General features: G+C 38.8%; 1 pseudogene; it reads right to left on the reverse strand.

Annotated features, from left to right (window-relative positions):
• Positions 1-10,701: 10,701 nt before the first annotated feature.
• LOC122623386 lies at positions 10,702-11,300 on the reverse strand (annotated as a pseudogene).
• Between the last annotated feature and the right edge of the window lie 4,070 nt (positions 11,301-15,370).

The following is a 15,370-nucleotide window of genomic DNA, read 5'->3' on the forward strand; positions in this document are numbered from 1 at the left end:
CGGTTGCCTTACAGACTACTGGGCAGCTTTTTCGGACGCACTGCGCGCCTCTTAGCCTTTCCAGTAGACTGCCACTCACCACTTTATACTTGAATATCAAGTGTTTGTTATGAAATAGGGCCGCTCGCAAATTAATTGCCGCCGCGGTTTTCGTTTACTGTATTATGTATTATGTATAGCCACGACATTTTAACACTCGCGAATCAGCGAAAAGCTATACCGCCGCAGTGCGTAGTCGTTTTTCATTACGCGGAAACACTACAACTTGTATGCGCCCGTGGAAGATGTTGTTCGCATATTGTCGCGCATCTCCACCGCAGCGGGTAGTTGTTTTATTATTTTATATTGCACATTCGAATCTTTAATTTTTTTTAGTTCTTGTTTCGTTTTTCATTTCACTTTTTTTTCTGGTTTTTCTTTTGTTTCTGGTTCAATGTTAAAACACTGCACACACATGCACTGGTAAAGCCGGGCTTGCCGACTGCTCGGGCGCCAGTTAACGCCAGTGTCTTTGTGTTGTTTTTTGTAATAACTCTCGTCCGTTGTCAATAAGAGAACGCAAGTTGCTATCCATAATGCAGGAGAACCTAAGATGTTGATCCCTTCGCAAAGAGAACACAAGTTGGTTGGTCGATTGCTATAATTTGATTTATTGAGTTTTTTATTAGGGTTGGACTTCTGCTTGTCGTCGTCGCCAAATCGGTTCTGCCTTCATCGAGTGGCCAACCCGCCTGGGTAACCGCCGGTGCTGGTGTACGCTGCACACGCGCTCATGCCGGTCGTCGGAGCGCTTTCGCAAGAGCGCTCGCATTGCATTCCTGCATGAGAACGTTTACGTCGCACAAACTCGCCGTCGATGTGCCGGCGTGAAAACGCTTACGCAGCATATGATCGCTGGCACTGTGCTCCAATTGCCGCTTCCGTTGTTTGTGCTGTGGTTGCGATCATGTTAAGGCAGGTTGTTTATCTTAACCAGAACGGGTCATTGGTTCCGGGTGAGAGCAAGTCGTTAACTTATATGTATATTCATCCCATACATCCCAATACATATGTACACAATTATATGTCGACGCCATTCTAACTCCCCGAATTTGCAAAGTAAAATGTGAAATTGTGTGGTGAGAAAAAAATGCATAATTAATATGGGCCAACTTGTGTGCACTGTTTTCGGGAATTTCCTTGTTCGCCGGACAGTCCGCCGCGTTTGCGATATTTTTTTTTCTCATCTTGGTTTTTAGCCACATAATTTTTCTGTCCTTTTACAGACATTAAATACAGTCCACTTCTCTATGCTTTACTGTGCCCATACATATGCATGCATGCCCATATTCCGTATACGTATGTATATAATCTGCCATTTTTCCAGGAACTAATCTCCGCTAATAAATTATTAAATTACGAATAAATATATTTAATAAATTAAAAAAAGAATAATAAATTAATTAATAACGAATTAATATAAATAAATAAAAAAATAAACTCAAAGCGAGACAAAAACAACAACATTATTATCTATAAGGGCGGGACCTCGATTGTTTTTTGTCCAGTTTCGAGTTAACCGCTGCAGAGGCCGCGGTGTTGTTGTTGTTTGTTCTCCCTCTATATTCTTTCCCTTACCCACACACAGCTTGCCGACGGCATAACAGCCAAGGTTTCAATTCCACCGTTCCGGCTCCGCAATTCTTTACTTTAAGAATAAGTGAATTTTTGCGATTACTATTGTCTGAATTATTTATTAATTATTTTCGAATTACGTTCTACGGAGGTAATCTAAGGTTTGCATCCCAATTAAGGCGCCGTAAGGCAAACAGTAAGAAGTTCTTTTGAACCGATTCAATGCGGTCCGAGCAAACTTCATATTGTAGACTCCAAACAGGTGATCCATACTCGAGGATCGGACGGACTAGAGAAATAAAAAGGGTTTTGGTTATGTAAGGATCATCAAATTCCTTTGACCACCGTTTTATTAAACCAAGCACACCCCTGGCCTAATTGACAATAGACGAAATATGGTCTGAAAATTTAAATTTAGGGTGCTATTCTGTCCAAAAAGCACCCACTTAAAGTGTAAGTCGCATGCATTGAGTTCGCACGACAAAAGGTCATAACTTTACACTTAGAGCCATTTGTATTCACATATTTATGTCCAACGACATCGAGATCTCGGATCTTTTTGCCGACACTCCCGTTTCCAATTCTGTTGTCCATTCCGCATAGGCCACCATCCGACCACGCAACTTTCGCCAGTTTCGGAGCCGCGGCGCACATTTATTCGTGTGCCACACAGGTCGTGTCATCGTCGTTCGCCATCGGCGAGTATATTTTTTTTGCCCGTTGGTTTGTTGGAGTCAAGTTATTTGCGAGCAAGCGTTTTCAAAACCCTTTTTTTGGCTTTTTCCGCCGTTCTAAAATAACCCAGTTGTTTCAACCGGCTTCAGCGGCCGCATGCCATTTGACTGTTCACGTAATTCGTCTCTTCTTTCGGCGACGACAAGCCTGTAGCGCCAAGAGCATTAGTGTGACCGTCTGGCCGCTTCTTCCAAGGCACCCGTTGCCCAAGTCAGGTGACAAGCCCTGATCAGCAGAAGTCGATTCTGGAATGCCCACGGGAGGCGACTAGAAGCCGCATACGATCCCTTCGATCCGCTTGGACAATCCGCATCCAATCCGCATCTCCGCGGCCATCTCAGTTAAAGCCAAAGGTATCATTCAAAGGCAAAAAGCGACGAATTTGTCAATACCTCCCCCGGTCTCTCATCAAGGTTGACTCGATCGGTCGCAAAAATGGCGCAAAGTCCGGTAGATGTCGCCCTAAAAAGGTTCATTGCCACGACGGACCGAGTTAGCTTATTCGAAGCTAACCTCCACACTCCGGGCGCTTCGGAACCTGAGAGATTTTCGCGGCAAATGTGCCGAGTCCATCTGGACGAAATCCGGGCCTTATGGGAAAATGTGAAGAAGGGCTATGATAGCTGCTCCGATCTCCTTTCCGTGTCCGCCGGGCAACTTCCAAACAACTTCCAAGCGCGATCTCTGATCGACCCTGGGTCCGAAGCAACCTTCATTACAGAACGGCTGTTCGACTTAATCAGACTCCCTTTCAAGACTATCCAGGCCCAAGTGTCCGGCCTAAACCAGACCGGTCACGTCACTAAGGTGATACAGATCAGTTAGAGACCGCAGCCTATGTTCTTCCGCACCTAGCCGGAAATCTGCCCTCGTATCCAATCCCACAAGATCTTCTTAAGGATCTTCCGGACATCCCCCTTGCGGACCCTAAATTCTTTGAGAGCTCCCAGATTGATGTCTTGATAGGAGTAGACATTCTTCCGACTATTCTCCTCGGCAATTGTAAAATAAGTCCAATTTGTAGTTTTACCAGTACTGATTTCCGCTTCTCTCTCCGCCCTATTCCTCCAGTCATATCAAGAACGATGTCTCCACGTCCGCGCAGCGACACCGCATTGGAAAGCAGATGTACTCGAGGGAATAACTCGCGTGGCGCTTCCCGACGTCTTTTGGACGCTCCGCGGCCCTCGTCCGCCTCACCACGGCGTTCCTCGGCCTCTCATGAGGGTGCGTCCGTTGCGCCTAGGCAGTCTTCCGCCGCCCGTCCGAGTAGCCCGCCGAGCGCATCCTCCGCTCCGTCGCTGTCGTCCCTGTTACAACGACACAGCGTCAAACTGCTACCGCTATGGTGCGGATTAATACCGGGACTCAGGTCTTCGACACGGTGGCGATCATCGACCCGTGCACGCCGACGAGCTGCATCGACGCGTCTGTGGCGACAGCGTTCAGACTGCCAACGACCAGAGTTGGGGTTAAGCAGGTTTGCTCGGCCACCGTAAGCTCCAAACGGAAAAACAGCATCCGGTTCGAGCTTGGTTTGAAGGTCGAGCCCCACGTGCGCATTCGCACTCCAACCCGGTCCCACTTCCGGGACATTTCCTTGGCCGACCAGCGGTTCTACCTACCCGCTACGATCTTCGTGGTCCTTGGAGCGGACCTGTATCCGCGAGTGATGCAGCCAGGTTGCAGCACCGTTTTCGGATGGATCGTGTCCAGAGCCTGCCATCAGCGATGTAAAGCGGGTTAAAGCGCCGCTCTAGTTATACCCGTTACTCGTAGAGTAAAAGTGTATACTAGATTCGTTGAAAAGTATGTAACAGGCAGAAGGAAGTACATATTTTTGATCAGGATCAATAGCCGAGTCGATCTGGCCATGTCTGTCTGTCCGTCCGTCTGTCCGTATGAACGTCGAGATCTCAGGAACTATAAAAGCTAGAAAGTTGATATTAGGCATGCACACTCCAGAGACATAGACGCAGCGCAAGTTTGTCGATTCATGTTGCCACGCCCACTTTAACGCCCACAAACCGCCCAAAACTGCCACGCCCGCACTTTTAGAAAAGGTTTTGATATTTTTTCATTTTTGTATTAGTCTTGTAAATTTCTATCGATTTGCCAAAAAACTTTTTGCCACGCCCACTTTAACGCCTACAAACCGACCAAAGCTGCCACGCCCACATTTTTAAAAAATGTTTTAATATTTTTTCATTTTTGAATAAGTATTACAAATTTCTATTGATTTGTCAAAAAACTTTTTGCCACGCCCACTCTAACGCCCAGAAACCGACAATAGCTGTCAGTGTTGAAATTTCTCCTTCGCACTTCCACTAAATGAGTAACGGGTATCAGATAGTCGGGGAACTCGACTATAGCGTTCTCTCTTGTTTTAAGCTACAATCAGAATATTTAATCTTTGAATATAGTGAATTAATTTAGTAAAAATAAATTATTTTATTATTACAATGAAAATTTAAGGTTTTATATTAAACTGTGTAAATAGAAGTATATTCCTTGATTTCATCCATGCACATTGGGCCAGAGAGCCGATTTTTCGACGAAATTTCAAATTTTTCATAGAAAGGAAACCTGTTTATACCCGTTACTCGTAGAGTAAAAGGGTATACTAGATTCGTTGAAAAGTATGTAACAGGCAGAAAGAAGCGTTTCCGACCACATAAAGTATATATATTCTTGATCAGGATCAATAGCCGAGTCGATTTGGCCATGTCCGTCTGTCCGTCCGTCTGTCTGTCTGTCCGTCTGTCTGTCCGTCCGTATGAACGTCGAGATCTCAGGAACTATAAAAGCTAGAAAGTTGAGAATAAGCATACAAACTCCAGAGACATAGACGCAGCTCAAGTTTGTCGATTCATGTTGCCACGCCCACTCTAACGCCCACAAACCGCCTAAAACTGCCACGCCCACACTTTTGAAAAAGGTTTTGATATTTTTTAATTTTTGTATTTGTCTTGTAAATTTCTATCGATTTGCTAAAAAACTTTTTGCCACGCCCACTCTAACGCCCACAAACCGCCCAAAGCTGCCACGCCCACACTTTTGAAAAATGTTTTGATATTTTTTCATTTTTATATTAGTCTAGTAAATTTCTATCGATTTGTCAGAAAACTTTTTGCCACGCCCACTCTAACCCCCACAAACCGCCAAAAACTGTCAGTGTTGAAGACTCTCCTGCGCACTTTCACCATCTGAGTAACGGGTATCAGATAGTCGGGGAACTCGACTATAGCGTTCTCTCTTGTTTAATAATAAAATTTGAATAGTATTCGACTAAATAAATATACTTCGACTAAAATGAATCAAAAGATTTTAGTTGTTTTGATGCGTCCCTTAAATTTTGGAAGCCCTTCTAAGTCAGCTGTTTGATTGCATGCGTGCAAAACTAAAAAGCGCTGGAAAAATTTTGTTGACTTGCGAGTGTGCCAAAATTTTTGTGGTTTAACCAATTTTCACAACAATTATGGAAAAGAAGGACCAAGGTATGTAAAATATTAGTATTAAAAAAAATTTCGTTCATGTTGGTTAATGTGTTTTTGTGTGCGGTTATTCGTGTTGTCCAAAAGTAGAAAAAGGCTAACCTGCTAGCCCGTCTTTTGTGGAGTATAACTAATTTTGTGCCAATTTGTGCCAAAAAAATAATTATGTGTCATTATAGTGCAAAGTGTATATAAACTAATTTTGAAAATCTTTTTTGCTCCTTTTTGCTCCGATGTGTATAATCCTTAATATAACAGCTGTGGTTGAGTTCGCCTATGAGCAACTGCTTGATATCTACATATAAAACAATCGTAGCGCATCTTCCGTTTCGAGTTGGATTTATGATGAACTGAAAGAATTCGACTTAAGCTCGGAGAAAAAGGTTGAAATCAACACCAAAGTGAGAAGCTTTCACCTTTTCATTCAAACGAATTTGGCAAATTGTAATAGAAATATGGCCAGATTTAAGACAAAGCATACCAAATGGCTTTCGTCCAACATGGTTATAACGAACTTTTGAAATCACCAAACTTGCTAAATTTTGTTAACATGAACAATAATAACAATGTTCCCGATTTTGATGCTAACAATAGTGATAGTGATTCAGATTCTGAATCTGAAAATCCTTTTTCAATAGATCTTGATGTAGAACACGACTTATATGAACATTTTTAAATGTAGTTTACTTATTTGTAGTCATTTTGAATGCATTGTTATTTTTTAGTTATTAATATTAAGGTTATGTGTTAAAAAAATTGAATTAAACCATTTGCTGAATTTAACGAGTGCTAGCATTATTAATTATCGTACAATTAAGAATAAGAGGAAACCTATCTCATATCGGCTAGGGAAGGCGTGGTCAGATCGGTCCGAAACTTGGATATGTTCTTATATGCATCGACACTATCATATGTACGTGCCCAATGTGCCATGGTATAATCCAATTAATAATATTAAAATAATTGATGTAATTGTTCAAATTATAATATTAGAATATTTTAAAATAATAATTATTGGAAGAATTAAAGCAATTTCTACATCAAAAATTAAAAAAATAGTAGTAATTTAAGAAAAACCGTAATAAAAATGTTAATCGAGAAGAAGATTTAGGATCAAATCCACAATCAAAAGGTGATATTTTTTCTCGATCAATTAATGCTTTTTCTGATAAAATTGAAGCTAAATATATAACAATAGTTCCGATTAATAGAATTACTGAAGCGATAATAATAATAGAAAAATATATATATTTCAAAACATCACACAAGTTGTAAGTACAACGCCCCTTGATTAGTTATTAAAAAAAATTTCATACACACGTGAAGGTTATTGAAGGTTATCAATAAAAAGAAATAGTCAATAAAAAACCGCAAGAATGGAATTATCCGAAGATCAAGACAAAGCAATAGTAGAAAGTGCCGTTACTGGTGCTCTTGCAAGTCAAAAATAATTATTTGATAAAGAATTACACAAACGAGCGCATAGGAAATTTTACAGTGAACACCCCAGAAGTTGAAACTTACACAAATGCTAAAATTATACCGGGTGTAGTGTGTAATGAATCTTTAGACATAGTAAAGTCGCTGTCAGACTTGGAGGGCGAAAGTGAGCCCTATGTGTCGAAGAAAAGCGGCTCATTTCGCTTTTAAAGTTTATGAATCATACTATGGGAATTCAAAATACTATCAAGCCCTAGGTATTATCCGTAATAAAATGAAAAACGCTGCAAACAACGTGCTAGCTTCGTTCAGCACACCGTTTATTAATTTTATTCAATTTAATTTAATTTTAATGCAATAATCAATCGCCTTGACTTTACATACGCTGACAAAAAGCCCATCTACCTAATCGAGCAAGAGTTGTCGACGTTGAGACAGGGCGATATGACACTAGCCGAGTTGTATGATGAGGTAGAGAAAAAATTGACTCTGCTTACAAATAAGACTATAATGACGTGCGATAAATCCTTGGCGTTTACACACAATGAAAAGTATAGGGCTGACGCGTTACGTGTATTTATAACAGGCACAAAGAAGTTATTGAGCGATATCCTGTTTGCCAAAGGAGCGAAAAACATACCAACAGCCCTTGCTCTAGCACAGGAGGTTCAGTCAAACCACGAGCGTTATTAATTCGCTCTGAACTACTCAAAAAGCTTGCAGGACACAGATCCTAAGCTGGAAAAATACTAATATGGATAGAAGCACTAATATGCAAGGCAAAACCCCTATTTAAGCAAGCGCCAGCTTGTTGCCAGCTTTGACAGCCAAGCAGGTCAAATACCAGTCCAGGCACCGACTCAGCTGTTTGATACTGATGTATCTATGCGAACAGTTCGGTCGAACCACCTTAGGCAAGCACCAATCTTGAACCAAGGTAGCTTACCCCAACGTCAAAATGTTTTCCCAACTCAACAGCAACAACAAAATAACTCAACGCCTGTTCAGGCACAAACTGACTATGAAAATAGAACAAAAAGACCAAATATGTAGTGGCACTACCAGGTTTACCGGACCGAAACATCACAAAGTGAACCATTTAGCCCAAGAAGAAGATCTAGAGGAGTTAGATGAAACTGATTATAAACAGGGGGCAACAGCAGATGTTGAGGATACTGACCAAGAACTTACAAATTATAACAACCGTTACCGTTTAACTGCTACCGTTTATGAAAGAAAGATAGCAGGAAAAACCATACAAATCTTAATAGACACCGGCTCTTCAAAAAACTATATACAGCCCCTCGCCCCCTTTTTATACCCGTTACTCGTAGAGTAAAAGGGTATACTAGATTCGTTGAAAAGTATGTAACAGGCAGAAGGAAGCGATTCCGACCATATAAAGCATATATTATATATTCTTGATCAGGATCAATAGCCGAGTCGATCTGACTATGTCCGTCTGTCCGTCCGTCTGTCTGTCCGTCTGTCTGTCTGTCCGTCTGTCTGTCCGTCCGTATGAACGTCGAGATCTCAGGAACTATAAAAGCTAGAAAGTTGAGAATAAGCATACAGACTCCAGAGACATAGACGCAGCGCAAGTTTGTCGATTCATGTTGCCACGCCCACTCTAACGCCCACAAACCGCATAAAACTGCCACGCCCACACTTTAAAAAAATGTTTTAATATTTTTTCATTTTTGTATTAGTCTTGTAAATTTTTATCGATTTGCTAAAAAACTTTTTGCCACGCCAACTCTAACGCCCACAAACCGTCAAAAACTGTCAGTGATGAAGACTCTTCTTCACACTTCCACTAGCTGAGTAACGGGTATCAGATAGTCAGGGAACTCGACTATAGCGTTCTCTCTTGTTTTTTTTACGCGCGAGTCCCACGGCCACACCTCCCGCCCAACCGACCGAGTCTCTTAAGTTAAGTCTCTTCATGGTTGCAACACGGTGAAATATAAATGCATTGTTGAACTTCTCAACAAGACTGTTCCCTTCTTCATTCTACCGGACCTCTCAAGATTTGACGCTATATTAGGATTTGACAACCTACAACAATCCGGTTTGGATAGTCGACAAAAAAGGTACAGATGAGAAGGGAAATAAGAAAAAAGTTCTCAGTTGCACACGGCCTTAAGAATGCACCCAGTATGTTTCAACGTGCCATAGACGACGTACTCAGGCCCGAAATAGGAAAGTCTTGTTTTGTTTACGTTGATGACGGTATTATTTTTGCCGAACGACTTGAGGACCATCTGAATCATATTTGTTCGGTACTAGATAGACTACTAGAAGCCAACATGAGGGTGTCTAAGGAAAAATCCAACTTCTTTAAGGAACCACTAATTTGATCAACGTTAGATCCTTTTTAGGGTTAGCAAGCTATTATCGCTGTTTAATAAAGGACTTTGCTTCAAAAGCTCGACCTTTGAATGACATCCTTAAAGGGGAAAACGGAAAAGTCTCCACCACTCGCTCTAAAAAGATACCCATTACTTTAGATGATAAGCAACGCTTTGCATTTGAGAAACTTAAGAATATCTAAGTTTCCGAAAATGTAATGCTATCTTACCCAGACTACACAAAGCCTTTAGAATTAACTACGGACGCTTCAGCTTTTGTCCTGGGCGCGGTTTTATCACAAAAAATTACGATGATATCTAGATCCTTAAGGTAGAGAGCTTGGTTTCGCAACAAGCGAACGAGAGCTTCTAGCCATTGCATGGGCTTTAAAAACATTAAAGGACTATCTGTATTATACTAAAAATTTGAATATTTACACGGACCACCAACCATTAACGGTTGCATTGTCAGATAAAAACACAAATGCTAAAATGAGCACAACGCAAACATTTAGATCCATTATGACCTGTAGGTCCCAATAAAGTTTTTAATTCTTTATGTAAAATTTAGATTTTAAAAAATTTTTTAAAAATGCTATAACGAGAAGGTATTAATCAGTAAATTGAAGGAATTATTAAAAGTCCTAAAAATTTACTTTATCAATTTAATGATAAATTAAAAATAGCTAAAGGGTCAAATACAAAAAAAAATTAGATATCATTTTCAGTTTATAGAATTTAAATTAATATTTTTTAATTCATTTGATTTATTTGAAGTTGGTATATAAGTAATAATTAATAGAACAAAATAAAAAAAACGTAATAGAAAAAATAATAAATAATAATAATCATCTAATAGGTGCTATTTGTGGAATTAAAAAATATTAATGATTTAATAATTTTAGTTTGACATAGTAATGTTATATAATTTAACTAATTTTTTTATCATTAGAAGTAAGTGCTAATTTACTATAAAATGTGTTAAGAGACTAGTACATGGTTTTAGTCATCTAATGAAGACTTTTTTTCTAGAAATTCATTTAATAAAATTATTTACAGGAACGCTTTCAAATTTCTGAACATTGACCATAGAATAATCCTGGTCGGTTAATAAAAAAATTTGTTTGGTTTAATCGTCCGGGAGTTCTATCAACCTTTATTCCTAAAGCTGGAACTGTTAAAGAATGAATAACATCCGCAGCTGTCACTAAAATTCGAATTTGTGAATTTATTGGTAAAATTAAATAATTATCAACATCTAATAGTCGAAATCCATCAATTATTAATTTATTTGTAGGAATTATATATGAATCAAATTCAATATTATTAAAATATGAATATTCATAACTTCAGTATCATTGATGACCAATTCTTTTTAAAGTTACTGACGTTTCTTAATTTCGTCTAATAAATAAAGTAAACGTAATGAAGGAAGAGCAATACATAATAAAATAATAGCTGGTAGAATAGTTCAAATTATTTTAATAAGTTGCCTATGTAATAGAAATCGATTTACATAATTATTAAAAAATATCATAAATATTAAATATCCTACTAATACTGTGATTATTACTAAAATCAATAATGCATGATCATAACAAAAAATGAATTGTTCCATTAAAGGAGAAGCTCTGTCTTGTAAACCTAAATTAGCTTATGTAGACATTTATTTTCTAATAAAAATAAAATACTTTATATATGGAGCTTAAATCCATTGCACTAATCTGCCATATTAGACATTAATTTGACTTTTTAATCATTTTTTATTTAATGTTAATCTAGTAAATAAAGGGTATCAATGAATAAAACCTGATATAATAGCAAATACAGCTCCTATTGATAAGACATGGTGAAAATGAACTACTACATACTAAGTGGCATGTGTGGCAACTGTAAATATATGATGAGCTCAAACAATAAATCCTAATAATCCAATAGCAAATATAGCATAAATCATTCCTAAAGAACCAAAAGTTTTCTTTTTACCTGATTCTTGTCTAATAATATGAGAAATTATTCCAAATCCTGGTAAACTTCAAATATAAACTTCAGGGTGACCAAAAAATCAAAATAAATTTTGGTATAAAATAGGATCCCCACCCCCAGCTGGGTCCAAGGAAGAAGTATGTATTTAAATTCCAGTCTGTTAATAATATAGTAATAGCTCCAGCAAGAACTGGTAAAGATAATAAAAGTAATAAAGCAGTAATAACTACTGATCAAACAAATAAAGGTATTTTAGTTGAACGGATATTAATAACAGTTGTAATGAAATTTACAGCCCCTAAAATTGAAAAAATTCCAGCTAAATGTAAAGGAAAAAAATAGCTAAATCTACAGAAGCCCCCCCGTGAGCGATACCTGAAGATAAAGGAGGGTAAACAGTTCAACCTGTACCAGCTCCATTTTCAACTATTTTTTTTTCTTACTTACAATAAAGAAAGAGCACGATGTAGTAATCACAATCATATATTATTTACTCGTGGAAATGCTATATCAGGAGCTCCTAATATTAAATGTACAAATCAATAACCAGATCCTCCAATTATAATAGGTATTATTATAAAAAAAATTATAATGAAAGCATGTGCAGTCATCTCCAATAAATGCTCCTGGGTGACCTAATTCTGCTCGTATTAAAATTCTTAAAGATGTTCCGACTATTCCGGCTCAAGCTCAAAAAATGAAATATAAAGTTCAATTATCTTTATGATTTGTAGAAAATAACCATTGTCGGGATTATTAGTTTAAGTGGCTGAAGTTTAGGCAATATATTGTTAATCTATTTATAAGAATTATTCCTCTTAATCAATTAATTAAATTTAGGTCTTATAGTCAATAATGACATTAAACTGCAATTTTGAAGGAGTAATTTTTACTAAGGCTTAAAGGAACACCCTTTACTTAGGGCTTTAAAGGCTATTAGTTTAGTTAACTTAAAGCTTTAAAATATAAAAAAAAAATTAATTAATTAAAAAAAAAAATTTATAAATAAATATAATTAGTATTTTTACTATTTATATTTATTTCCATGACTCAATTATTTTTATAATAATTTAGTACAAAAACTGAATAACAAATTCGTAAATAAAAAAATAATGTAATTAAAGTTGAAATTATTATTAATGTTATTAAAAAATATTGATTACACAATGTTAATTGTTGAATTACAAGTAATTTTAGTAAAAATCCTAAAAATGGTGGTAATATTCCTACAGATAAATAATTGATAAATAACGATTTTTGATAATTTAATTAAATGAAATAATTTAAAAATTTTAAATATAAATGTTAATACAAAAGATAAAAATGAATAAAATAAAACATAAATTAATCAAATTGATTTTCTAATTATTAGAGATCTTAGTATTCATCCTAACTGATTAATAGATAAAAATGCTATTAATTTTGGCTTAAACCTAATTGCTCCAATAATTACTGATAAAATTAATAATACATTTTTAATATTTAAGCATTATAAGAACATCATCAATTTCTCACTCAAATCGCATTCAATTTGATCCAAATCAAGCTCTTTAAGCTCGCTCAATATTTTTCGTAAAGTTTGTTGCAGCTTACCGATCAGCTCCAACCTCACATGCAGAACGGAATCGTCAAATTAAGTTAACGCAGCCGGCTTGCTCCTAAAAAATGTCACCCCGTTTGCGGTAACGTTTCCTGAATTTTTAGCAGCCATTGCAACAACAACAAATTCGGTTCAAGTGTGAAGATGAGTGCAAAGAAGAATCAGCGGCAACTTCAGTAATTTGGTTTTATGTGCAATTATTGCAGACAAATATTATTAATTCACAAATTACTTAGCAGTAACAGCAAAGTTGTAACGAACTGATTTTGTTTGTCTGCTCGCTACGGAATACATGCGGCTAGCTCAGTAGATTTTGTGCGTTCGTCCCACCAAATTTATATTATAACGTGTTTACCCGGTTACCAGTAATAACACTTGCAGTTTGTTTCTTGGGTCTTTATTCGTACTTAGCTTTACAATGTAATCTGATTATCCGGACGACTCTGCTCTCCCGTCGTAGAGTCGGACTTGGTACTGCCGCGGACGCACGTGTGCGGGTGGTGAGAAGAAAAGCCAAGGGCTTAGGGAAGCGTCACCGTTCTCAGACTAGGGTGAACAATTGGCGGACTCTAAAAGGCATACGCCTCGCTAGCCACAACCTCATATTCCTTGCTCTGTCCCGCCGGACGCCTGTTCCGGGCCTCCGGGTTACCCGTGCTCAATTGAGAGACTTTCCTTGTCCCGAACGTCTTGACGTAGCGATCTTGCTCCTTATTGACTACCACGGCTGTAGCTCTTCTGCTGACTTCGTCTTTCACTTGTTCACTGGTATACTTGTTCTCATTGACTGTGTCCAGCTTCCAGCGTTCGACCTGCTTACATAGGCCTTCTTTAATGATTCATCCCTCTGGTCTCCAGTCTCCGGATCCAAAGTCCACGATTTTACCGTTGGCCCGGTCCAAAGTTCAACTTATCCCGTTATTCGCCTTTAAACCTTCTGCCTCTCCAAACTCTCTTTTCTCTAGGTTCAGAGTCTAGAAACTCTCTTCTCTCAGAGTCTCCTTGGTTTTGCACTGCCGTTACTACGCGTTGCCATCACCATGCCATCACCATCTGCATTTGTGCGGAGTTTTAACTCCTCACAAAGTTTAAGCTTTAAACAGATTTGTATGATTGCAATATATTGTTTATGCACAAATCACATAGCAGTCACAGCGAAGCTGAAGCTTTAAGCAGCTTTGTATAGTTGGCACTAATATTGTTTATATATAAATCACGTCGGAGTCACCAAAATGTTAAGCTAATCATAATAATGGTATTTCTGTAGTGTGACCCGTCATGTGCTGCTAATTCCGATATTTTTGCCCATCGATTGACACTATCGAGTGCAGATCGACCTCCTTGTGATCGAGGCGCCCCCTTCCATAAGCTTTGATGACTACAAACAAAATGTTGGCGGTAAGTTGGAATATAAACAAAAACGTTTCATCATTGTTAATCCTTCACTTTCTTCCCTTCAGCCTCATTTGGCGTGCCTTGCAGTACTGCTGTACCGCCCCTCCCCTTTCCTCGGGAGTATGTGGGTTCCTTGGTGGTGGTTGGTAAGGCAGGATTCTGGTTCGTTCGTGGTCCGTTTCCGTTGACTCTCGCCTTGGCCTGACGCTAAAACGGTTGCCGAGCCTAGTTCGTCCTTAGGTGCTGTCATTCTCAACGTCCCGCCGTTTGAGACCTTACTCTTCCCTGGTGGTGGTTGTCGAGGCAATATTCTGGTCCGCTCGCGGTCCGCATCCGTTGACTCACGCCTGGGCCTGACGCTGTAATGGTTGTCGTACTCGCAGTCTGCATCCATTGACTCTCGCCTCGGCCTGACGCTAGAACGGCTGCCGAACCTCGTCCGTTCTCAGGTGTTGTCGTTCTCCTGCATGCCTTCCCTGTTTTCTTCCGATGGACCCGCATCCACGTTCTCGTCATCATTGTCCTCCCGATCCTGCTGCTTTAGGTCGCTGACGTGTACCGTGCGTTCCTTCTTGTTCTTCCGGTGCCGAATCTTACATATCACTGAAATCCACAATTTGATACGGCCCATCGAACCTCGGAGCTAGTTTGGCCGCAAACTCTTCAGCCGCTTTTGATAAATGTTGCTCTTTGGACCACACCACTTCACCAATCCTCGGCTTCCACTGCCTTCTCCGCAGGTTGTAATGCCTCGC

The sequence above is a fragment of the Drosophila teissieri genome, chromosome 2L (genome assembly GCF_016746235.2).
Source record: "Drosophila teissieri strain GT53w chromosome 2L, Prin_Dtei_1.1, whole genome shotgun sequence".
NCBI classification, from domain to species: Eukaryota; Metazoa; Arthropoda; class Insecta; order Diptera; family Drosophilidae; genus Drosophila; species Drosophila teissieri.